At 44.6% G+C, this 26,038-nt stretch overlaps 1 long non-coding RNA gene across 1 annotated transcript; it reads right to left on the bottom strand.

Moving 5' to 3' along the window:
* Positions 1-7,372: 7,372 nt before the first annotated feature.
* On the bottom strand, positions 7,373-24,814 carry LOC311444822. The gene is made up of 3 exons (XR_014698089.1): positions 24,616-24,814; positions 10,456-10,631; positions 7,373-8,768 (listed from the first exon to the last, which is right to left on the bottom strand). It is a non-coding gene; the product is annotated as an uncharacterized lncRNA (long non-coding RNA).
* Positions 24,815-26,038: the final 1,224 nt, after the last annotated feature.

Below are 26,038 nucleotides of genomic sequence, written 5' to 3'. Positions count from 1 at the left end.
AGAATTGAACTCTGGAAGAGCAAAGTTTGCTTTTTGTGCATGTCATAGTTCTCCCGTTGGGACAAGCTCATCTACAACACAGTCATTATAGCCTCAGCTTCAAGGCCAGCTTTTTAGTTCAAGCTGCAGATCCTCATGCCTTCTACATCAAAGATCTCTAGTATTAGGTATGTAACCAATGCTGGAGAAACAAAGACCTGAAACTAAGAGATAGAAAACAAAACAAAGAAACAAGTGCTCTATGGGTATGTCCTGTCCTTCTGTCTGCCCCTTCTCAAAGTCCTGCATGTTAGCACAAATGATTTTCACTCATGAAGAGTGCTTTTTATCACGCTACTAACAGAACAGAGTCCTTCTGTGCTACAAATGTGAAACTTTAGGATATTACCCATCTCTAAGTCATCTGTTTGTTATACTAGACAACCGCATAGTATACCAAGCTCTGCTGACCTGTTTTCCCCTGTCTGCTTGTCCCCTTTCTTTACATCCCTGTCCCCAGACAAATGTAAGTGAAACAGATGCATCTACCTGACAGTTACAAAGCACTGTCAAAACAGGCTTTTAACAGGCAATTAAAAATTGACCCTTGTTTCTTAAGAAGTTTAAGGAAACAAAGCATCACTGTTTCATTGTTACAGACTCCGCACTACCACATTAGAAGAGAATGGTGAGAGTTCAAGATAGGGTCAAGTCCTGCACCCTCTGGAAAGGAGGGGATGGAGTCAGCCCTAAACCTGTTAGAACAATTGTAAGTGTGAGCAACCGCTGCTTTTGTGATATCCAACTGAGTAATATCTTATTTCTAATTTTAACATTCAAGAGGAACTTTTTGTTTGGCCTGGCTTGGCCGGAGAGCCATTGGCAGTAGCCTGCGGCTCGAATGCTAACATGTCAGGAATTCAGGCTGGCATCCCGCACCTCGGCGCACCGACGCGGATGTGTTGTTTCTCAGTGAACTCTCACTTCCCGTCTGCCTCCGTGTCGGCCCATACGAAGTCCACTGACCGGGAGACTTGCAGGTCAGGTCATGTGGCTCAGTTCCTGTGCTATGGAGGCTCCTGAAAACGTTTGTTTGTATTTCTTCATGGCTCCTACTCAGGTGAAACAGAGGTCACAAGCAAGCAGAAAACTTCTCAAGCATTAGCATTTTTGTCTGATACCCTGCGTAATAAGGAAAGCTGTGCAAATAGGCTGGACAAAATAAGAAGTGAACCAAAATGAACCTTTCGCTGTAAGGTCTGAAAAGATCCCATTAACGCTTTACTATCAATAATACGTAACTTCATATTTTTTCATCTCTGATATTGAGCCAGAGTGGGCACAGTGACAAAACAGAAGGAAGCTTGTGCTTACTTTTGTCACTGTACGTTACAGATTTACCTTGGTTAACTAAATAGGGTAGCCTTAACTGAGCATCCACAGTAGCCTTGAGGGTATAGCTCTTAGTTGCTTAAGACTGAAAGGGCTGATGACAAGAGGAAGTTCTATCCTCTGTTTCAAACCTTTGAGTAACTAGGAAGCTTTCCAAAGGCAGCAACCCCTTATCTGCCCCAGTTTAAAGTTCACAGCACTTCTATGAGAGAACTCAGATAAACTTCTCTAAACTTGACCCAACCTTTCAATCCACTGACATTCAGACAAGATAACCCCAAGCACATTAGTGAGATGAGCCTGAATCAGCCCTGAAATTAGAGATGTATAAGACTGACCTAATTTCTCCATTCTTATCCCTTCTCCCTGCCTCCTGCCCAACTGTTAATCAAGTTGTTTAGTCTAATGTTTCCCAGCACTTTAATGTGTTTGGTTTAAATAAAATGCAGGGTTTTTTTCTTTTTTTTTTTTTTTCTTTTTTTCTTTTTTTCTTTTTTTTTCTTTTTTTCTTTTTTCTTTTTTAAAGTCTTGAGATGTTCCAGTCCTCTTTTTCTAGTTGACCCAAAACTTTGTTTTCTCTCACTTTCAGATTCTCATGTTGCATTGTACGGTTCCTCTTCCCTTTTAAGCTTTTTGTATATTTGTGCTCCTTCACGCTTCTTTGTGCCATCACTTAGCCAAATTCTCAATACTTGCTTTCTTATTAATTATTCCCTCTCCCCCACCTTTTTTTTTTTTTTTAATCTTCCTCATCTGATTATTTTTAAGGCTATTTAATCTTCACCAACTCATTCACATCTTCCACCCAACTGGAATACACACAACTGAATATGATACCTCAAATCTCACGATGGCAGTGCCATCTCAGCAGAAAGCATAATTATCTATTTAATATTTGATTTTCTGTCTGCCCATTAATCATAGGTCATGTCCAATAATACTGCTTCCCAAATTTCTCTCTGTCTGATGAAGTACTTGCATTTTCCTTTAGACATATTAGCTACATTTTTCTAAACTGAATCATGTTTGTTTTCTTCTTATTATGGTACTAATCTCTTGAGGCTTCTTTTGTACAAGTGGATGGAAAGAGCTTTTTTTTTTTTTTCCTTTATTATTGCACAAGAGAGTTTTATGTCTTTGGATGTGTCATAATAAAATGGTTTTGGTAGCAGCAAACCTAATTCCTGTTGTTATTAAACCATAACACACTTCAGGACAACTTAGTCATTGTGGAATAACACTGTCTTGTGAACACCACATATACCTAGCAGGAAGTGCTGAAGTAAGATGAAGTGGGCTAGAGATAGACAGAGAGGAAAGATTTACAGTCTGAGTAAGAAATTAAATTCAGCCACACTTAATGAGTTAGTTTTTAAAAAATCACTAACAGCTAAATTTTTATGTTACCCAAAAATGTTTGTAGTCCCTTCCATTCATATAACCGAAGGACAGCAAAAGCATTGTAGGAAAATCTTGCTTCTTAATTGTCTATGTATTTTTTCTCAACAGGAAATCAGCAGATGTCCTAAAAAAAGCTTATTAGGGTACTTTATAAAGACTCTTTACTCACTGCTTGGCTTATATGTAATCAGTATACTTTCTGTATAAAGATTGGTTTTGAAGGATTCACAGCCAGTCATGGACCATTTTGGAAAAGCATTTTCTTCACATTCAAAGCTGTCCTGTCTTCCCAGCCACTCTGTCCTTGTGCCATTTAAAATAACTGCTTTCCACATCAGAGCTGGTAGGAATGGGAATGGTACATTTCTCTTTGGGACAGTAGGGCAGCTCTCATGCACATAGCCAGTCTTGGGTATTTCCAGTCTCCCCAGTTGTTTGGGAGTTAAAATTTTGTCCATTTGAAGATACATACATATATATATACACACATATGCATATTAACATCAAGTTAGCTTTGACTACCTTCTTGAAATACTTCTAGGTCTCTGTAGCGGCTGGTCTACTGTACATTCCCAACTAGACTTGCCAAAAAACCTTCTCTGACATAGACAGTTTGAATTTCATGTGTGATTAGAGTGTAAACTGGTCAGCAAGGAGCCTAAATTGGCAGGCTCACAGCACAGAAGAGCGAGCTCCCTACAGCTTATTCACAGGACTGAAAGGTTATACTGCTCAAGTCTGTTGCAAGTCCCGTATCATCTGACAAAGCTGAAAGATAAGACATGGCTGAATGACAATTCACGTGTGAAAAAGCATTGTGGTGGTGAGTTAGCCCAGAAACATTCTCTCTCTTTCATTCAAGAGCCCTGGACAGATGCTTGACTCACATAAAAACAGCACAATTCAGCTCAGAAGCTGACATCACTTTATACCTCTTAGCATGTTGATACCCATGAATTTACATGATCTTGAGGGAGCCGCATGTATTTATGCGCCAACGAGATGTAGCTATACACAGAACCTGCTTTAAAGAGCCTTATTTTGGGAGGTACCCTTGAGAAAAATACTGCACTTTGGGAATGCTCTGCTGTTCTTCCTGTTTTGGGCAAATAATAACTTGGGAGATAGTCGGAGAAGAAACGAGCTGTCACAGTGAGAGTGGGGAGCTCAGTGCCACCAGTGTCTGCCTGGCAAAATCTGGGCAAATCCTCCCAACACAGACAGCTGAGAGGTATGGTAGTAGCAGGGGAGAGAAGCAAGTAGCAGTAGGAGTGGGAAGAATTAACTTGTCCCAGAGAAGTGCAGTCGATCAGGAGCAAACACATAAGTCAACAAATGGAGGGAGGGAACAAAGAAGAGACAAAAATACTTGCTTAACAGTTTATAGCAACAAGTCCTAGGAGAACTCTGAGTTTGCATCCCTTAGAAACAAAGCCATCAATAATGCAATCCTGGAAAAGCATCCCTACTCCAAGTCTTAAACAGTATGGATCCAGGAAATATTAAATCCATCTGCTGTGGAGAAAATGTTTTATCAACAACAAAAAACACATTTGATTTATTCTCTAGACGCTGGGCCCAGACTCAGTCACTAAGCTGTGCTATCTAATGTGGTTAGACAACTTCTAGGGAACTAACCTCTTGTTGCCATTACTCACAGTATTTGCTTTTCCCCTATTGCCTTACTCATCTGATTCCTCCCTTCTTATTATGACTCTGGTTGAGTTGATAGGTCATAATTTATACTACAGGCTGAGGCTTTCATGCTTTTGTTGGTAACTTGAGCCTGGGAAGTGAGTTATTCTTGCCTTTGCCTTGTTTCTGTCTCATTCCTTCTCCATCTGGGAGTTTACCTAGACCTAGAACATACAAACTCTATAGTACTAGTCACGAGGAGAAAGGCCGATTGGCATTCCCTCCAGTTTTACTTACACTGTACATCTTTTGGTGTCTTTGGATGATTCTTTGTCTGAATACCAGGTATTTAATAGAAGCCTACAGTGATACAGCACCTACAGCCCCATAGTGCTTTCCAAACCATAGATTTATCCTCTTAAGTCATTCTAACTAATGTTAAAACAGCATCATTATAGAAGAACACACAGTAGGCAATAACACATAGAATAACACTGGTTACTGAACTGCATGAAGACGTTCATATCACTTACTGGTAGACAAAAGGTGGTACTTTCACATGGTGGTGGCAATTCTTCCCCACCACCCCCACCCCATCTCATTTCAATAAGCCTCACATTCTTCGTGTTCAAAAAAAAAGTTTCCACAGAGAGAGACACTAGGGAAGCCCTACCTCAGCTGAGGATTTTCTTACTATTTCAGTTTTCCCGCACAGGCATAATTTAGTACATTCTCTGCATCTTCCACCTTTGGGATTTCAGTGTGTTCCATTACCTGTGGCAGTGTCAGAGCTGGTGGTTTCTTGCTTAGGTAACATCAAAAGGAAAGTATAAGGATTCAGTAAGGTAACAGTATGGGCTAATCGGATGGTCACTTGAGGCCCATTAAATTTCTTCTCAGGAACAGTTAAAATGTTTGGCTCACCTGCCAACTTTTCAATAACCAAAGTCTTAAAACAAACAAACAAACAAACAAACAAAAAAACAAAAAAAAAAACCACCCTCTCCCTCCAGAGGAGGGAAACACATGAGAGAACGTGACATAGCCCCAGCAATATGGACAAATACAAAGCTCACCCATTAAAATACACTTTACCTGTTTCAAAAATGCCCTCGTGATCTTTCGAATTGTAGCAGTAATTCTTAATGTGCTGTTTGACAGCTGCCATTGCCTTGCCAAGGGTGGTTCCATGTCGGTGGTGAGTGAAGTGATTATTGTATCTGCAGTCAGCTAGACACTGCAGCGTGGAAATCTGGGAGATGAAAGGCACCATATAAATATACAATATTATTACTGCTGTTACTATTATTTCACTGGCCTTTTGCCTCACTTTCTGGTTGAGCAAGAGAATATGAGTATTCCTGAATGTCCCCAACCCTACATTTAGTCAAGCCTCGTCTTTAGCACTGTAGACCTGCAGATATAATTTTTTCCCATCATTTCAGTTCTCAGAGCCACAGACCATGTTTCTTTACTTGGTATTAACTTCAAAGTATTTTTCCTTTTAAAATACAAGTCAATGTTATTTGTTAAATGACTGTTTTGAACTTGAATCCAATATTTTTAGTTAAAAAAAAAAAAAAGTTTTGTTTTGTTTTTTAACTGGAATGAATCCAAACTATCCACGGCTTTTATAACCCAACTTCCTTATGAGTCAGGACATTTATTGCCAGAAAAATATTATTTTAACTTTATTAGTGCTATATAGTAGTGACATCTAGTGGCTTTCATTAGTGTCATGATGAGCAAGGGAGAGACAACTGGCAAGACTTTGGGAACAGATTCAGTGCAGGTTATTATGCCATTGTTGAGAGTCAATGGAATTTGGATGAGCTCTTCTAAGGTATCAACAGAGTTTGCTAAATTAGAAAAATCTAATCATGTAATGAAATTAAACTCTAAGGTCCAAGCTGAAATATTGCATTGTTTGCACCAGAGCTGCTTCCTTCATCATGAACTAAACAACCAATGTTCTCTAAATTCTAAACCTAAGTTCGGTACAAAGCAATTTACTGGCCATGGAACCTAAATATCATGGGCAAAGACCAGCTCCTTCTGAAAGAAGCAGGAGCTGTGCCACAATTTTCCATAAAGCAAGATCATGTCTTAAACATTATTTTTTCACAGCTGAAACTCCTTCCCAGGCCTTCAGCCAGGACACACTTGCATGCAGACTTAATTTTATGCTCAGAAATACCAAAATATACCAAAAAAAGGTTAAGATTTGGCCTTTTAGTCACAGAATTGAGTCAGTGCAGTGGCAGAGGCTGCTCACAAGGCTCATGAAGTAACATTGGCTTGAGAGTTTGGTAGAAATGTAACACTTCCATTGCTGGCATGAAAGTTTATCATTAGCTTGATAGCTTCAGATTATGTTTTGTTAATTGTGGAATATCATTAATATTACAACCAGCTCCCTTTCTTCCTCAGAGGAAGCTTGCCCACAAAATTCAGTTGGGCACAAAAATTGCTAGATTTTCTTTGAAGAGAAAGTGTATTATACTTGTAAAGTTTGAAGAACAATGTTCAACTGGTTTTATGGCTTTAGGTTATTAAACTTTACTCTGATTTCAAACTCTACCGTGGATCTTCTATTTCTTCCTGTCCCTTCAGCTCAGAAAGTTTTTATCATTTAGTCAAACTTTCCACGTAGAAGGCCCATTCAATGATGACAACAACAACAAAAAAAACTATAACTGAGGAAAAGCTATTAATAATTGCTTTGTTTAGTTGTGGACTTTATCTATGTACAGGAAAGCAGATGAAATATTGAAAACCTTATTTTTTATAAGCATAATACCCTGTGCTGGCTGCAGCTTAGATAAACCATGGGATCATCGTTCCATAAGGGACAGAACTCTTGTGCTAGCTTTGCTGAGAAAGCCTGTGTTATGCAACGGTTGCGTTAAGGCTCTGCAGGTGTGTGCCTGGGTGTGTATGTGTATGCATGTGTTTTATTATGAAAGGATTTACTTTTCCATGTGCAGCAGAGACAGCACCCCAGAGGAAGTCATAGCTGGGAAGTATCTAATATAATATTTGCATTGAGTCTGCAGTTTGCATCAGTGCCAGCGTTGTTGCTCTGCTCTCCCTCCTCAGGATTATTAGGGGGGTTGTAACATTAAATATAATGACCGCCTTTGAAGTTTAGACTTAAGAACTGAGACGGTTTTTCCATGTTGGCAGTTAAGTTGCAGCCTTCTTCCACGGATGCCAGGCCAAGGAAACAAACGGTCAGCTCCACATCTGCCTGAAGCACCTCCATGGAATCAACCCACTGCTTCCACCGTGGATGAAGCCTCCATCCCAGATTTCACTTGCTGCTTGGCCACACTTCCATCGTGCTCGTAGAGTCAAGGTCAGACTGAGGAGCATCCTACGGTGCTCCTCAGCAACCCCCCATCAGGACAACCCCAGGGCCACGGCTGCAGGAACCGGACTGCCGCTGCCCACAAGGCAGCATTCCCCACATGCTGGAAAGTGGTGAGTCAGAGCAGCGGCTTGAGGGAGACTTCAAATACTTCATCAGGTCTGGCAGAAATATTTATACACCTGCATTTTCAAATATGCTCTACTTTCTCACTTTATAAATACAGGGGATCCAGTTGAACACTTGGCCTAACAGAGCCAACATGCCCTTTTTATTTGATGAGCCAGCTGTTTTTCTGGCCTGTTCGTATAAACATATTTGTGTGTTGATTTTGCAGTTCATTGGGAAAAAGAAACAGATGACAGGTCATATGTGCATTTTTGTTATGTATATAACTACCACCTAGAAAATTCCCTTCAGTCCATTTACTTGTTTACTCTGCATGAAGGGAAGCAGCACATAAAACACTTCAGAGAAGGCATGGAAGGTGGACCATTAATGCTTTTTCTATGAACAGCCAAAGTCAGTCAGTTCACACAGGTGAGATGTTGGAGGAGGTCCATTTACAGATCAGCATAGGCTGCAATATCATGGGGTACCAGTCCACACCTAGGACAACTGCTCTAGCCTGGACAGTAAGCTCATGTTCACAGATTCATTCCTTTGGTTTTGGCTTCCACATCTGCATTTCCATGTGTGGACTGGTGCTGGCATTGAAGGTTCACATTGGGATTTTCAAGGATCTGAGATAGTCCCTTGTGGCAGTAGGACACAACAGCTGGCTGCTTTCTAGGTTGCTTCAACTGTCTCCTTCTACATGGGTAAATGAGACAAAAACCTACCCACCCATCTCTGGCAATGCACATGAGTAGACAAAATACATGGGCTTGTGTGCCTCCCTGCATGGAGGCTCATCGGGAGCTAATGCAATATGACAATCTCAACCAGCTCATGAAATTATAACAGGATGTCAAGGAATTTATTGCCAAGTCTGAAAAAGAAAAAACATTTCAATATCCTATTATGGTCTCTCCCCAGTCCTACAACCTGCTGAGAACTAGGCTTTAAAATGCTGTACTAGTCAATCCCTGTGAACTTTGACTTCTATTTGGAGGCATTGTTGCTTTTTATTATTATTATTTTTATTCAGCTATAAATAAGTTGAATTATGGGCCTTTTTGAGGGGGATGTGCATCTGGAACACTACATGGAAAACCTCAGGTTAATGCTCTGACAGTTTGTCTAGGCAGTAAAAGGTAATTGCATGTAACACCACAAAAGTTGTGCAATCCCCCACATAAGGAACTTCGCTTCACACAAATCATTGGAATTAGACAAGGGATAGGATATGCTCCCTGGAAGTGCCAGATTTCATCTTGCCAGTTTTATTCTCTAACCTTACCTTAAGAATGCATTTATAATTTAATGTTTTGCTCTATTTCTGCGTGTCTTTGGAGCCAAACTGGAGAAGCTAAAGCACTATAAAATGGTTTGTCCAGGTAAACATTCACATTTCACCAGCCGCTTAAAATAGTCACAACATATTTTCACATCTATCTTCCCCCTCCATTTCATGAGGAACTCCATGCTTTGTGCAGCAGATTAAATTTTAAAGATCTTATTTTCTGTGCATGATTTTATTATCTGATTTCACAGCCAAGCCAAAAGGGAGAAGACAAGTTAACAAAGAAAGCCCATTTCCCCAAAAGAAAGGCTTCTATTCTTGATAACATCAGATGTAACAACAGCAATGGATGTGTATAAACAAACATGATAAAGCACTGGAGAAGACTAGCCAAAACAATATTGGTAAGTTATCGTATTTCATTTTAAGTAAAAATAATGCTTTCTGCTTCCTTTGGAATTTTACAAAACATTTTGTTTCCATGTAAGATTTTGAAACAAACATTTCAAAGCTCCCAAGGGGACATGCTGCAAGGACAGGACACCTATCTAACATACCTGAAGTCATGTGCTCATTACAAGTAAGTAAAGGGTTTCTCACTAGGGATGAGGGAGACATGCCCTGTCTATGTAAATGCTAGGAATTCCTTACAAGCATGATAAGCAAATAGGGACTTTTTCGTTCTCTTTGTCAGAAAGACAACCCCAGTTGGACTGGCACCAAAAATACGCGAGGAGAACAACCTACTTAATCAACAGTTGAGCCAGGTGGCTGAATATATGTGAGAGAAATGATTTCCAAATTGTGTGCCAAGCTCATGTTCTCTGCAGTGGGGCCCCATTTTATGCTGGGAAAGAGTTAGGACTCTGAACCGCAGTGTCATGGGATGCTTTGGGCAGAGAATCGACTGCTGTTGGCTGGAGGTGCTGAGAGACAGTGCTGATCTTGCTGTAGCTCTGAAAATAGATCTGCACCTGTTATTAGCGTCAGCATTGCCATCAAAATCCCATCCAAGGGTGTAAATAACTTACAAATAAGAGAGATTTTGAAAATAGACTCCACTCTTCTTCCCTATCAAGGAAACAACCCAGACAAGCAGTCCAAATCTTTCTGACTACTTAAAAGTCAAGACAGAGCCTTACAAGCGCTAGAAAGAAGGAAGCCTAAAACAAACCCCCGCACAATTAAGAACTGTGCAATGAAAGTGTGCAACAAAATACCCCAGATTTGATTTAAAATGTGATCAAAAGTCAAAGTATTGACTTGAACATACCTGAAGAAATACCAGGCCAACTAAATGAACTTGCATGTGCCAGCTTCTCTGCTCCTCTATTTCCTCGCTCTACCTTGCACGTTGGTTCCAGGCTTGCCAAAGCAAAGTGTCTCTTACTGTCTTCCTATTGTACCTGCTGCCGAGGACCACTGTTGCAGTTGCATGGGGCTTTTATTCTGTGAATGACCACATAAGATGGTAATAGAAAATACCATAACTAAAAATTTCAACACTAACTAATCATTTTTAAGATATGTATTCCGGGGTATGACTTGAATGCTTGAAACCCGGTAGCTGGATTGCAAAGTGGTTCTGCAACACCTCCAAATTCATCTTCACTCAGTTTCAAAACCTCATACCATGTTTTTCCAAAATCTTTTCCTATTAGTTTAAAATGGGGACAAAAAAATGTCTACTACAGGAGGCAGAGGATCTTTACCCTCAGAGAAAGTTGGAGGATATACATTTGGAAGAGGTTCTTTTTGGAGGTGCTCACAAACTAGTTATAAGCAATAGATTCAGTGACGCAGGTTAGAGAGCTGTGTAATGAACAGGTATGCACATAAGCAATAAAAATTGATTATACAGGGAATATAAACCCAAAGAGAGCAATAGCAACTTCAGTTGTCAATGTCTTTCCTAGTTTTACTTAGCCATAGGCTTGAGGTCACTGCACCACATGCTTTAAATCTTTTTTCATATTGTATGTACAAGAACCACTTCAGTTCACACTAATCTCCACCTTGTACCCAAATTTTCCTGCTTGACAAGCCAGTTTGCTTTCTCCAAGCTCATCCAAAGTAGAGCATGCACCAGCCTGCAAGTGACCTGGACAAGCAGAGGGTCTCAGCTGAGAAGAGTTCTCATGCTGTCACCCCAGGTAACAACACACATTTCCTAATGGTAGGGGTTTATTTTTGGGAATCTGGCTGAATTTGTGCTGACCTCTCCTCAAATTGGAAAATTAAGGCCGCTGATTTGGCACAGGTGACAGTGATGGAGATTACCTCAGAATAAGCTAAAATAAGGCTGAGGGCCGTGTCCCCAGTTACCTTCAACTGATGGCCTTGCTGGTCATATGAATGCTGACGCTCTTCTCATACCACACCACAGTGCTGGCTGAGCAAAAAGGACACACATCCAGTCCACTAAGTTCTTCCACACACAAAAAAATTGATTTTCCTTAAAAAGGAATATCATCTGGAAGACTGCTCTATCACTGCAGTAACTGAGAAGGAGCATGGCCCAGCATATTTGGATTGTGTCACATGGGACAAGTTTAAAAACTCAGCAATGGGCTCTGGAATTGCCAAAATGTCACAGAGGTAGTGGAAGAAGTAAAAGTCTCGCCAGCTCTTGCATGAATGTGTGTTGGCTCTAGCATTCATGCTGGACGTCTTTATGTGGCAACTTGAATTTCCTTATTTCATTGCTCTTGTTTCAGTTATCCGGTCATGGAGTGAAAAAGCAAAACAAAACAAAAGCACCCAATGCACATGATTAATCACTCACTCTGCATAACTCACAGTAAATAGCCAAAGGCTAGTCACGGCAAATAATTCACCAGCACTCTGCAAGCTGAAATACATTTGTATGGAGCGTTCAGCCAGTTCTGACTAGCAGCCTCTTAGAAATGGGCACTTGCAGGAAACTCACCAACAGAAAATATATATATATTATTTATTACTGGCATCTTTGTCTGTTCTCTTATTTGCCTAATACAGCAGAAGGTGGTGAGGGTGAAGCAGAATGTACAAATAAATCATGATATGGTCACCAGAAAACCAGTTGGGTACAAGGGACACATTCAACCTGCAAAGATGCTCAAGTTTATTGACTTGTGGGATTCAGACCTCTGAGCAACTACAAGTGGGGCACAATTTTCAAAAGCTTTCCTTAAAGCCAGCCCTTGTACACTGCTCAGATTTTGAAAAGCATGTGAGAGCAAACACAGAACCGTTTTGAAAATCCAGCTATCCAACTTGGTCCCTAAATGAGGGCTGAACTGTTGGAAATCACCATTCAAAGCTAAAATCCTGGCTTCGGCCTTGCTATTGTCTCATAGTGGTCATCAGACGCAGGAGAAAAATGAAACCTTGAGGGTGAAAGATCTTATCCAAGATCATCAGTAGAAAGGTCCTGTTTTCTAAATGGGCTTCCCTCCCAGTATACCCCAAGTGGCACATGGCCTGAAACACAGATGGATCAGCACCAGCACATATACAGCTGTAAATAGATCATACATAATGGTGTTTCATTTTGTATTCCCAGCTTGCCAACAGATATTAGGCCATGTGTCTGGTCGTGAGAGAGAGAACTTAAGCCCTGCAATAATAGCTACAAAATTTTCCTTTGTATACACGGCTGTGGAAGAAGGGCCCCTAAGCAAGATCAAGGACCTGTTGTGGCTGAATGAAATGATTCATGTAAAGTCGTGAACAAGCAGATGAGTATCTGAGCTGAACCAGAACCAACATCTCCAAGAGAGAGGAGGCTACCCACAGCCCATACTCACTCTTGCTGCTCAGAAACTCTGCCCCTGCTCCAGCTCTTCCTCATGATTGGCAAGCTTACCTCACCCTCCAATTGCCATCTGAATTTCTGTTATGACAGAGTTTACAGCTAACAAAGCCAGGCTTTCTCCTGTGAAAAGTTACCAGAGAACACACAGAACCCCAAAACACTATTGCTGACACAAGTCAGATTTCAGGTTAACAGCAGAGAATAAACAAAAAGACGCAGAAAAGATAAAAGGATAAGGACACTCTGCTCCAAGTCTGCTCTGCTGCCTCAAGCACTCTTCAAGAAAATGAGCTGTTTTAAGGTTTATTACCAAATACAACCTCTGTATTTTCTTTGCCTCTTGCATCCATGCAAAGAAACTACACACCCCAAAAGAACCACAACAAACAAGCAAACCAAACAGTTCAGGCAAGTTTTTATTGTACTTGCTCGATGGTGTTTGCCATGGTGACAAAACGTCACTGAGCAGCCCAGGGCACTTCATTCACATGTTTACGTCCTGAGGTTGTGTTGAATGGGACCCCATCACATCTAAAGCACAACACCTCTAGTGCAAAATGCTTGGAGGCTTTATATTTTTCCCAGGAATTACACAAAGTATGAATAAGCAGGAGAAGCAGTATAGAAGAGGCAAGCCCAGTACAAGAAAGAAGTTCATATTTAAGGACTCAAAACTGCAAATAGCCATATTTTGGGACTGCATCCATCCTAGCAAATACACTGAGAGCAACATTCAAATGGGCATCTAGTCTATTTTTTTGCCCAGTAATGGGACCCAGAGATTTTCTGCTACAGAAATAATTCCCCTGCTCCCTCTGTCCTGGAACACCTGTCTGCTCACCAACATCTTCCAAAGTAAGCTCATGCAAAAACATGGAAAAACTGATCAAGCACATTATGAGGAGGGAATGTGAGCAAGCACATGCTCACACATAACATAACATTAGCTCAGGTACCTGGTAGCCCCGTGCCTATGACAGTCCATTGCAGCAAACCAGACCCTGCAAATATGGCTTTGAAGGAAAGGTGAATTCATTCTCCAGTGCCGCTATTTGCCTTGCTGGTCATGCAGGGCTAATTTTGGTATTCTTTCATTGCTGCTCTTGCCCTGAATATATGATTTTTTTCTCAACTCTGTTCCAATTTTCTTTCCTAACCCTGTCAAGACAACCAGCGCAGGCATTTATGGCCTTTCCGTTCTCTGAAATGTGATCTTTAGCAAAGCAAAGTTTGACCTCTCTTGCCTTTCAGGCCAGTGTAGCTCTCTCTTAAGACATCGCTAGCAGTGGGCACACAGTAGCTTTTTCACAGAGCAGTAAGGATGTTGCTGAATGAAAACATTTTTGCAAGGCGAACAATGCAGCCCTCACCCCCCAAACCTGAGCCTTTACCACATTTCCAGATGGATTGCTAGGTGTGACCCAAAATGAGAGCTGGGAGGAAGTGAGGACCAGCGCATCTCCAGCAAGCAAGGGACTCAAACTGCAGCTCAGGGTCTCTCACACAGCCTTCTTTTTTTATTCTCCTCCCCCAAAAGAAATAAATACACGGGTACCTCAGTACCAGCATTTGCCCTGGCACTCTGCTTAACCACATGCTTGCCTAGAAAATCCCACAGGAACACAACTACTTCCATACTGATCCTTTTCCAAGCCCTGCTCATAATTGAACTCTCTAGCATAAGATCATCATCTCCTAAGGTCCTTTCCCAGTCTTTCCTACTCCAGCAACAATCCCCACAGCTTTGGTAAATATGAAATAGCACAGCTAAACTAGCTACTTGGCAGCTGCATGCTGCTGTCCCTTGCTCCTTGAGCTGGTTCGTATTTCCACCACGTCTTTCCCATACTTGGGAAGATGCTGAGCAGCACACTGCCCTGTCTTCTCCAGTTCTCTCCCAGACCCAGACAATTTGTTCTTCCTCAGCTTTACTAGAAAATTTAAAAGATTTTGTTGTGTGTTGAGGATGGGATCAGGAAGCACATCTGTGTGTCAGCATCTCCTTCCTCACAGTGCCTGCCTAGACTCTCCTGACCACTTCTAATTTGTGCTTGGGCATTTCATTGGTGAATTTGTGAAGTTTTGTTGGGTTTTGACACCAGCAGTATGAAGAAACAAACCTAAATGAATACAACATGGGGGTATACATAGAGTGCATCAGCTTTGTTGTAAATGCAGAACTGAAATAGCCAATAACTCCAATAACTCTAAGATGGCCGTGTCCAAAGGAAAGCCTTGCTGTACACAAGGCTCGCACAGAGGTAAAAGCAGTACACTGATCTGGCCATGGACTTCCAACAAGATGTAAACTGCCTTTTCTCCTCCGGGCTACAGCTCCTTAGCAATGGACAGGTACAGTACCTCCTCTCTTGCATCCTTTTTTGGCCTCACCTGTTTAGAAAAATGTGGTCTTTCAGGTGAGCATATACAACATTTGTTCCATTTTTCTAGATACCACAAATCAATTCTTCCTCGGGTAAAAGATTTGAGTCCACAGCTTTGCTCAGACAGATCAGAAAACTCAAGCTAAAAGGCTGGAATGAACTCACCGACTGAAGCTGTGTAAACCAGCATGTCAAGACAGCAGGAAGTCTTGGGAGGGTGGTAAAATTATTTTTTCCCCAAGCAAAACATTTTTATTAATTTGATAACCACCAGCATTTCATTTTGACATCAACTAGGATTCCAATCTAGATAATGGGAAATGGCAGCTTTCTGTTAAAAGCCGAGGGATCTTTTTTTATTATTATTTTTTACATATAACAACGTTCAAATAGTTTGGAAGTATTTGCTCCATCTCTGATGGAGAGTTTCACCTATAAGCAGCATACACTGGTATGTGTTTTTAAAAATATTTCCATATGCTAAAGGAATGCAAATGGTTGCCAAAGAAAGTGGCTGTTACAGCAGCAGGCTAGAGCTGTTTTTAAAGGAAAAACTGCTGCAGAAACGAGGTATCCACAGAGGTGCACTAAAGCAACACTAACTGCAGTGACCTTGAGATGACCTAGACCTCCTCATATTACAAAAATGAAAAGGGAGTTAGAAAATCTGAGGCCAATTAGACGCTTTTTTTTCCTGGAGACATGATGAAATTTCCTGAAACAAAAACTTTAGCAAATTCTATAAAATACTTCTAGCTTTGGTGGAAAAATAAATTATTGCCTTTTTATCTCCTCATTCCTGAGGCACAGAACTGGCCCACTTCTGTTTGTGCAGATGGATTGGAGGGAAAACACCCAGAGAAGGGCCAAGTGGTGAGATTCTTGGCACGAGCAACTAAGTGTGAAGTTATTCTCAGGGCTGCCTATTTGTTATTGCAGCAGGAATCATTAAGATTATATGGAAAGATATTGTCTGGGAAAAAGTGTGAAGTAAGGATTATGTGTCCTGAAACGCAATTAGCGAGCAAAGCATTGTCTGTCCTGGACAGGACCTCTCTGGAGCAGCAACGGGGAGGCAGCAGCACGCAGGTGGCTCCCAGGACACGCAGATTTACTCCTCAAGCACATCCACGGAGCAGGCCTAGAAGCAGGAGCCATTGCTGCTCTGAAGAAGGTTGTCTCTTCACTGCCCTCCAGTGCTTCATATTCGTTTGTACCCATCTCAGTGGATGCTCACTGATAAAATGCTGTTTCCAGGGAGTTCAAGGCCTGGTGTTTTGTGGGAAGAAACTACTGTTAGATGTTCTCAGGGAAAGGCACAACTCTGCCTGGCCTGCGCAGGCTGCTGCCTGCAGTGCCTGGACACCAAGGCAATGGCCACATGGCTGGGAAGAGACCTCCCTTCGAGCAGAGGCATGCTTTGGGCTCACAGCTGAAGTCAGTTCAACTGCTCAGAGGGCATCTCCTCCCCAGGGAGGCGGATTGGCAGGGCCAGGAGTGCTGGTTCAACTCCACGCAGCCCAGAGCACAAGCTCTGATGCAGAGTTCAAGGACAACACTGTCAGATCTGTCACCACGCCCCAGCACCAGCATCCCTGCTAACACCACCAAGGCTGGAGCAGCTTTCTCCACCCTTCCCTTTCTAAGCACAACAGCTCATTCGCTGAGGAAAAAATAGCCCTCAACAGCACAGTGTGGGTCTTGCACCTTGCTGACCAGAGGGGCCACAAAAAGGGACAGGAACACTCCTTGCATGGTTTTCATGCCACGAAGCACCAGTTTGGGAATTAGTGAGTACAAATGGGCCTTGGCAGATCTCATCTAGACCACACAGCAAGGCCATGCCCATCTACACCTGCACCACACTGCACAACTGAGGGTCCACATGCAAAAACAGTCATTTTGTGTCCCACCCAAATGGGAAGTAGAGGTTTGGGGTAACAGCACCCTGGCCACTTCCCGACATCTCTCTTCCTCAGTCAGTGCGATCTCGTTCAAGAGGGAAATGTTTGTGTTTCAGTCCAAATGCTGGTGGTTTGGACTTTTCCTTTCACAGCTTGAGTCTCGTGGCATTTGCTGTAAACTGTGACAGGGGGTTGCATGCTAGCCAGGAGCATGTGTGGAAATAAACGGATGCCTACAAGCACTGGGACAGGACCAGCAGAATGTCTTTGCGTATCACTTGCCAAACCAGTTTGGGGGATTTGGAGTCAATGGTGCGTAGGGCTAATACTCCAAATGTCTTTTCTCAATCAACTCCCCCATGCCACCTCTAAGGAGCCACTGAACCACAAGCATACTGCAGAGGGAACGGTGCAGACATGCAAAACTAATTAGAGACATCATGTTTGGACCTGCAAGATCATTGGGTTCATCTGCTGGTGAGAAGCTTCATCGTGCTGATACCAGAAACCCCACAAACAGGAACATACATTCCTCTGACGCGAGAGGACTTCCTTGCCAGAAGGGCTGCTTCAGGGTCAGAGCAGCAACTATTGGTAGGAAAAATGATGCAGGTATCGAGGGTGGTCAAACTCCAAACCTTTCCAGATGCAGCTGCAACTAAATACTATTCCCACAGTGATGGAGGTGCTCAGATGAAGCAGTATTAGCTAATTATTAAAGACAACAAAAAGCAGCCCTTTTTAATGCCTAATCAGGTCCATCCAAATACGTTCTGCAGAGATGCATAAAATCCATCGAAAGTTCTGTGGGATCTCTCTTTGGCTCAATTGTAATTTTGACTTGTTAAATTACTATTTAGAATATTATTTTTTTTTAAATGGAAACGTTCTACGGACTAAATAGCAGTAGGACTTCCATAGCAGTGCTCATTCCTGGTTTGTATGCCATTAACAACTAACTTGCATCCAGTTTCAGTAACAAAGAGCATAGCACAAACAGTTGTAAAGGATCCAGGGAAAAGCTGGAGCTTGGAAAAATCAATGAATGCTCCAAGGCCACCCCACTGCAAAGCAGTGGCTGTAGGAACACGAGGTCCAATGCTACCCAGGGCCGCAATAAAACCTGCCACTGACACAAAGCACAGCAGTTCCCTCAGCAGCCCGGGCCTGGATCACAAGAAAACCCCATCAGGCTGCAACAGAGTAACCAAAATGCACCTTTAGCCTTCCCAAGGGATGAGTCAGTGGGGTTTTAAACTTCACTGATGATTGAAACCTGTTTCAACAGCGCTCGGAGCCACACAGCTTGCGTCTGGCACGTGGAGGGCTGAGCTCCTGCAGGCTAGGCCTAGCCCAGCCCTTTTAGAGGAAGCACTGTTGGAGGTGGGGAGAAGAGGATCTTCACCAGACTTATTCTTTGCGTTACACCTGGAGTAGTGATCGCAACACCCCCCTGCTCCTGGTGCTGGGCATCCCGCGGCTCTTGGGGCGGTGCAGGGGAGACCTGCGGCCTGCACGGCCGTGCCCTACCCACCCCGCCACCAGTGACGCCGTGTGGCTTCACTCAGGCTGGAAGCTTTCGGCTGTCAGAAATCCATAGTCCAGACCGCTACAGACCTTAAAAATAAGGACGAGCGCCTTGATCTTGATCCAATGGGATGTTGTGGTTGGTGCTGTAAAAATACAGATGCTGAGGGCATGAATCTGGACTCACTCTCCTGGAGAAGTGCTGAGAACTCAATCCCGTAACGTGCTTTCCGCATCAACCAGAGCTCCCATGGGAAACGCAGCCTCCCTCAGGACTAGGCTGGAAGGTGCACGAAGGCACTGGCTCCACTGATTCCAGGATTTCCTTCCAGATAAAGGATTTAAATTCCGAAATCTCTTTTCATCTTTTTTTTTTTTTTTAAATACACGATGATTTCACCAACTGTATTAGAGAAACATTTCCCAGAAGTGCCTGCATAACCTTAGCAACTGATTAATTACAAAGATATTAAAAAACAATTAGAGGGGAAAAAAAAAAAAAAAAAGACTATTTTGAATTCTTATTATTTTGTGACCTTTTTCCCCCTATTACTCTTCACCTGCAGGAAACAAGTGAGCATGGCTGGTGGTAAAGGAAAGCCCAGGCAGTGACCACTGGAGCATCTTCCAGTGGATGCAGGTAAAATGAGACCCAGACCAACATCATGTGGCACACACGAAGCCTTACCTGAAGAAGGCAAAAAAACATCCCAGAAAATCACAGGGGCAGCTTGATAGGGAGTAACTGCTGCAAGGGTTCACTCTGCTAAGAGCTAGAGACAGAGAACAAGCCGTGTGGCTGCTTGCCACAGCACTCCCCAAAGAAATTGCGTAACAACACTAACAGCCATGTGGGACTTCTAAAACAGTCTGTTCTGTCATTTAAAAAAGCACAGGTGTTCACAGCAGCTTCTTTCCCACTTCTTTTGAGCATCAGCTTGCTTATTTGAAAGACAAACAAGTACACATGCCCGTGAAACCCTAAGGAAACTCAATTACTCTAGCCCCTTTTTTTTTTTCCTTCTTTTTTAAGTCATGAACACATCCTTCAAAAACATTCCCGTTTGCAAGTTTTAATATACTGGCACAAAGGACTGTTCAGATTCCCAAACTGCAGCAGCCACATCTTCTTACCACTGCAAGCCCAGGGAAGGCAGCTGTCAGTCACCGCTGGGACCTGCAAATCTCCTGCTACTGTTCAAAATAGAACTGCTCAGAGCCCACCAAAACCTTCAGGCTGAGTAGTCCCCACTGGAGACCTCGGCCTTGGACTGACCACCATATTACAACCATAACTGAAAAAAATCCAGGGCACTTGGTTGAGAGCATTATTATAGCAGCACCTCAAGTGCCACAGCTAAATGCTTGCTTTCCAGAGACGCCCTAGAGAAGTTTATCAAATTAAAACAAAGAATCTAAGACAAAAGAGCACAAATAACTGAACAGAAAGAAGGTAAATCTCATGTCAGGAGGAGAGAGAACCCTGAAAAACAAGTGACGTAGAATGTCAGAGTGGTAAACAAACCAATGCAGCCCTGCAAAGACAAAGACAATACTTCACGGGCTTGAACTTCTTCTAGTCTCTCTCCTCCAAAGCACATGTGTTACTGCCCCCAGCACAGGTTAAAGCACCAGGAGCCACGTCTGTTCCTGCTGACAGCTCCCACAGGGATGCTGCCCACCACACCGTGTGCTCGGGGCAGCCCCAGCAGCCGGCCTGGCTGCCCAGGGCTTTGTCCACAGTAGATCAGCAGCACACAGCACAGGGCTGGGACACGCTGCGGCCAGGCACAACGCTCCTCCTCCTTGTTCAGCAAATTTGGTTCTAAGCAAGACTTCAGCATTATCCTCAGCTCAGGGATAATCCCGTATCCCCAGCACTGAATTCCCACCCTGCTGCACCCCCAGCTGTGCAAAGCAGAGGTATGGGATAACCGTGCTGCTGCTCAGCCTCTCCTGCTGGGATGTGCCACTGGCTCCATCTGATGCTCTGCATCATGTCAGAGGATTTGCTGGAGGGATGCATCAGCTCCCGAGCAGCCTTTGCTACCAGCACGGCTCTGTGGGCACCCTGTGATCTCCTCCAACCAAAACTGCAAGCACCACCTCTACACCCATTGCCCTCCCAACCCATCTGGCAAAGCTAAAGCCCCAGGTCTCCAGCCCGGCTGCTCTCCAATGTGGAAGTCTGTCTCAGTGGAAGACATACAGAAAAAAAAGTGAACTTCTTTTCTGAGTATGTGTTTGAAAATTAAAAAATAAAACCTTCAAAGGATTGCTTCAAAGGAAAAAAGGAGGAAAAGAAAATAGAAGATTTTAGACTGTGGAAAAAAAGTAGTCAAGAGATACAAACGCATCTCACTTTATTTGCATTGGGCCGTGCCAAGGAAAAGATGAAAATGCAATTCTTTAAATTGTTCAGGCGAGGAAAGCTGTTTCTACTTCAGACTGAGACCTGTCTGCAGAATTAAAAAAAAAAAAAAAAAAAAAAAAAAAAAAAAAAAAAAAAAGGGCCACCCAGTCAGGGCTGACTTACCACACTGGCTAGCAGGAGGCTTGGGTGCAGCTTTTGGCACTTGGCAGCAGGGCAGCCTCGTGTGCGCTCCCAGAGGAAGGGGAGCCGCTCACTTCAGTCATCCCTGCACCGACACGTTTTGCACGAGCGTGCTGGAGCTGAGCAGCGTCCGCCTGTGCGGCAGATCCATAAACACATGGTGGGAACATTTCGCAGCTTGTTCTCCGCGTCCAGAGGTGAAACATCTCCCAGGAGCAGGAGCTCGCTCCCATCCATCTTCTTCCTCCTGCTGGCACACGCACTCACTGCTATTTGTGGAGCCTTTCCAGCAAGTACCTAGAATAAACCTCCAAAAATATACATCCCTCGCGCTTCTCCAGAAGGGAAGATTGCTGTTTCCTATCCTCCTGGAGACTTTTGCCTTGTGGAAGTAGCTGTTGGCATTGCAGCTGCCTCCTGTGGGCAGGGTAAAGGCAGAGCCACCAGCACCCACCTCTTCTGCCCAGGTGAGGTGGTGGGTGCCAAGCACGGGGATCCACCACTCCGTACTGTGGCCACTATAGCGGCAGAGCCACGCTGCTGTCCCCAGCAGGCCATGGAAGAGTTTGGCCAGGTAATTTTGCTGTTTGAAGGGGTGAGAGGGATGTGGTAAGGAGGTAGCACTTGGCTGGTAGCAAAGGCATGGCGTAGGCACAGGCAGCGACAAAAGGGACAGGCACTTGGAAAAGAGGCAGGAAACATCCCACTCGCTGTGCAGACAGGAAAAAGGGCAGGGTAAGGGGCTCCTGGATGCAATTAACAGCCCCATGCAGCTGCTGGAAGCACCCACATTTGGGAACCAGCTAAAATCATCACCAGACACAGATCTGGACTGCAGGTCCCAGTCCCCTGTAGCCTTCCAAGCCCTCAGTGCACATCATTTCACACAGACACAGAATTTCTAGGTTGGAAGAGACCTCAAGATCATCGAGTCCAACCTCTGACCTAACGCTAGCAGTCCCCACTAAACCATATCCCTAAGCTCTACGTCTAAACGTCTTTTAAAGACTTCCAGGGATGGTGACTCCACCACTTCCCTGGGCAGCCTGTTCCAATGCCTAACAACCCTTTCAGTAAAGAAGTTCTTCCTAACATCTAACCTAAAACTCCCCTGGCGCAACTTAAGCCCATTCCCCCTCGTCCTGTCACCAGGCACGTGGGAGAACAGGCCAACCCCCACCTCGCTACAGCCTCCTTTAAGGTACCTATAGAGAGCGATAAGGTCGCCCCTGAGCCTCCTCTTCTCCAGGCTGAACAAGCCCAGCTCCCTCAGCCGCTCCTCGTAGGACTTGTTCTCCAGGCCCCTCACCAGCTTCGTCGCCCTTCTCTGCACCCGCTCAAGCACCTCCATGTCCTTCTTGTAGCGAGGGGCCCAAAACTGAACACAGTACTCGAGGTGTGGCCTCACCAGAGCTGAGTACAGGGGGACGATCACCTCCCTAGCCCTGCTGGTCACACCGTTCCTGATACAAGCCAGGATGCCGTTGGCCTTCTTGGCCACCTGAGCACACTGCTGGCTCATATTCAGCCGACTATCCACCATCACTCCCAGGTCCTTCTCTGCCTGGCAGCTCTCCAACCATTCCTCTCCCAGCCTGTAGCTCTGCTTGGGGTTATTGCGCCCCAGGTGCAGGACCCGGCACTTGGCCTTGTTGAACTTCATGCAGTTGACCTCAGCCCATCGGTGCAGCCTATCCAGATCCTCCTGCAGAGCTTTCCTACCTTCAAGCAGATTGACACACGCACCTAATTTGTGCCAGTGCTCAGCTCCAGCTTTCCCCTTGCCACCCCAAAGCTGCTTCAGGTCCACCTTAGCGGTCACATCCACGTCCTGCCTGTTGTGAAGGGGTTGGGGTGAAACAAAGCCTCACCCCCAGCAGCTCCGGGCTGTGGGCCCCTCCCTCCCCAGCACCACCCCTTGCCATAGCACCTCAGCAATGGTTTCCGTCTGATGCCCAGAACAATTCTGAAAGCTTCCCTCAAATAACACACAAGGAACAGATCTAAGATTCCCCTCTAGGAGCTGGGCCACATTGAACCACAGTTTTTGGAGGTCAAACACCGCCAGCCATCGCTGCGCTCCCTGCTGGGATTTCAGCACCTCAGCCTCCTGCTCTTTGCAAGGTTTGGCATTACTCATTTTAATCTCTCATCTGCCGCTTGCTGTTCTCTGCGAAGAAGAATGGCACATCCAACCCTTCTCATGGGGGTGTAAGCTCATTTCCGAGCTTGCAGCCAGAAGAGCCTCCTGCACGAACCCAGCAGCTCCCCAGGAGGGAGTTTCCCAGCCCCTTCCCTCAGACAAACTTACCTGTGTCCCTCCCGGGCCCCAGGCTGCCGGTGGACATTTGCACAGGAGACCAAGAGGTGCTGTGAAACCTGAAAAGCCTTCAGGTCAGCCTCCAGCTTGGAACCTGCCTCACCCGAGCAGCAAGGAGGACGCGAGCACCCAACGCTCAGCTCCTGCTCTCCCTTCCCTAAACCCAGAGCCAGTCGGGGTGACCCCCTGCATCCCCCTGACACCTCTCCTGGGCTCTGCCTGTGCACCCGAGCGACTGCCTGGACACACGCAAACCCCTGGGCTCTGAAAGCTGCAGCTCCTCAACCCAGAGGGCTTAAAGCAGTGAAACTCTGAATGTGAGAACTCAAAAATAGGAACAAGTGAGAAAAGTTCCCCTCTGCACACTAAAGGAAATCTGCTCTAAGCTGACCAGGATCATTTTGCTCTTACTTCCAGTCCAGGGAGCAAGCAGTCTCAACCCTGCTGTCATCCCTGCTCCCCAAAACTGCAGAGGGATAAGATCTGGTAATTATTTTGACCTAGGAAGGTTTTGTAATGCTTCCCGCACACGTCTGCATGCTTAGCTGTACAACTTCGGGAAGAAATGCCAAAAGAAAAAAAAAAAAAAAAAAAAACATTCCAGGTGCTTCCTTAATTCAGTCCATGAGATGATAGATCCTTCCAAAAGGGTTATTTGTAAGAGGGCAAGCACTTCCAGGGTCACCTTGCTGCTGATAATTGGCACTGAGACGACGTGAAATATCTTGAGAAGGGAGAAGAGAGACCCCCCAGAGATGGTGGGCCACGCTGAACACCACCTGGTCCCATCGCTCAGCCAGGCTGTGAGCAGGGCTCCAGGCAGCTTGTGGGACAGCAAGGTGCAGAGCTTGGCAGTTAACCTGGAGGCAATCCTTAGCTTTAACAGGATTTTTAAGAAAACCTTTGGTTAGCAGAACTTCCTTACGACAGCTGAGGACAAGGTCATACCTGTGGTAAGCAGGCAGCGTAAGGAGCTATTCATCCATGCACATCCCATAGGATCCTTTCCGGAGGCACGTGCTGTTTACCCTCCAGCTTACACGCCAGGAACTGGAGAGGCTTCAGGACAGGCTTGTTACAGCCACCCCCAGCCCCTTTTCCTTCCCTGAGCCTGGCCAAAAGCTCCCAGCTCCAGGCTAGCAGAGGTTTGGTGCCTGCCCAGTATTTGCTGCGGGACGGTGCAGGGCAGCCTCCACCCCTGAGCCAGCAAAGAGCAAGCACCTGAAACTCGTTAGCTGTAATTGCTGCCATCCCACATAGGGGATGACCCACGGCAGGAGAGCTGGCACAATCAGGCTGTGCAGAAATATGACCACAGTCATGCAGGACAGGAAAGCAAGGTGTTCCTTTGCATCCAAGTGCTCTCCGCACACGCTGTTCCCTTCCAGTTATTCTATCTGTGCAAGTTTTCCCCCTGGGTAACCACCACCCTCCTTCCCCAAGTCCAGGCAGCGCTGCTCACGCTCCCCACTTGGATCTTCTGCATCTCACAGCTGCTCAGAAAAAAAAAAAGAAAAGAAAAAAAAAAAAAAAAAAAAAAAAAAAAAAGCTTCTGGAAATGGTGAGAAGCAGAGGTAAATGAAGAGCAGACATCTGTGAAAGGAAAAAAAAAAAAAAAAAAAAAAAAAAACACCACTGCAGCAGAGAGTCAGCAAAGTCAAGCAGAAAACTCAGGCCTGGAGTGCTCAGCTCTGTACCTGCCAAGGAGAAAGCTCTGGGCTGGCCAGTTTATAGTATCAGGCCCAAACATCTCCTGCTCAGCCCCAAAACACATCTCGCTGCTCGCTCTCCCACCACGTTCTTGAAGCAGGCTTTCCACTGATTAATTTGACTGAAGTGCATTTGTACCCAATGGAGCACATCAACATGGTTCTGACCTTGAAAGCCAGCCCAGGCTGAGCTGGATCTCTAATAGGAGCCTTTTCTGCAGGCAGTGAGTTTGTTGTGGAGCTGCTATCTCACAGTGACAACGAAGGAAAAGCCCAGGGTGACCTTCCTGCAGGCACCGATGTGCAACAGCAGCCACAAGCGGCCACCTCATGGCAGTGGGGGGTTACCAGAACAGGGGATCCGCTGACAACTCTTGCCATAAAGCCACAACAGCACAGCCTGCTGAAGCCTTTCTTCAGATGGGACTTTTAAAAGACTCACACAAGTTATTTGTCGTTACCTGTCAGGCACTTGCCTCTCCAATCCTCTTCACAAAAGCTCACGGTTTGCTGAATCAAGCAAACCCACTGCTGCTCAGAAGAAACTAAGCACAAATTAGGACACAGCTGGCTCACTTACAGGGTAAGCACACAGCTGCCTCCACAAAGACAGGGCACTGAAGGACGTTACACACACACCCCCATTGCCTCACTTCTGAGCA

This window comes from Aythya ferina, assembly GCF_964211825.1.
Source record: "Aythya ferina genome assembly, chromosome: 14".
NCBI classification, from domain to species: domain Eukaryota; kingdom Metazoa; phylum Chordata; class Aves; order Anseriformes; family Anatidae; genus Aythya; species Aythya ferina.
Note: the sequence above shows the minus strand (reverse complement) of the source record. Positions and strands in the feature narration are given on the sequence as shown.